We start from the raw sequence: 949 nt of genomic DNA, 5'->3' as shown, positions 1-949 counted from the left end.
CCGGCCCGCGCGCCCCCGGCACCAGGCGCCCCTGCGCTCGGAGCGCTCAGACAGCGACCGCTGCAGCCAGCGACGGAGACCGACACCCGTCCGCCAGCCAGCCGGCCAGCATGCGCCTCGGCTAGCCGCTCCAGGCTCCCGGCTCCCGGCTCCCGGCTCCCGACCGCCGCGCGCCTTGCTTTCCATTGCCCTCTCGCTTGCTCTCTCTCACGCACACACGTACACACGCACACACCTCACACCCATCTATACCCTGGAGGATAAAAAAGAACATCCCCTTCGCACCCCCTCCCTCTCCACCCCGAAAAGCCGAAGTGCTGCGCGCTGAGGGGCCCCCGGACCGTCTGGAAATGCAAATCCTAAAGTGCTTCCTCGCTTGCATCCAGCTCCTCTGTGTGTGCCGCCTGGGTGAGTGAGAAGACCTCGGTGGGGTGTCAGTGCCGGGGTCGGTGGGACTAGGTTGGGGGGATTTCAGCGTATTAACTACTTGCTGCTGCCGCCATCTAGCAAGCAGGAGAAAGGGACCTTCGACTTAGATGCTGCGGTAGCGGCGACGGCCGGCGCTGTGCATGTCAGCAGCGTGGGAGGTACGCGCCCCCTCCCCACTTCGCACCTCCGCCACCTGCAGTCTGCCGGCGGGGTACGTGCCCCGGTCGCCAGAAGAGAGAGGTTGGGTCCTAATGGTCTCTGCTTCCGCCGCTCGTGTCTTTCTTCGTTTGCAAAGTGTTCATAGCCTTTTAGATATACCTAAGAAGATAAAGAATAAATAACCAGAAATACAAACATAATGCGGCGCTATATACTCTACCGCAGTTTTGCTCTTTATGTTCATACCATGGGCATTATGGGCTTAAGTGAAAAATGCATGTGTCTGATGTGAATTAATGTCACACACACATACACCTGAAAGGTAGTAACTGGAACAAGCACCAACCTGACTTTTCAATGT

Source organism: Trichechus manatus, unplaced genomic scaffold, assembly GCF_000243295.1.
Source record: "Trichechus manatus latirostris isolate Lorelei unplaced genomic scaffold, TriManLat1.0 scaffold00167, whole genome shotgun sequence".
In the NCBI taxonomy this organism is placed as follows: Eukaryota; Metazoa; Chordata; class Mammalia; order Sirenia; family Trichechidae; genus Trichechus; species Trichechus manatus.
The sequence above is the reverse complement of the archived record's forward strand: the minus strand, read 5'-3'. Positions refer to the sequence as shown.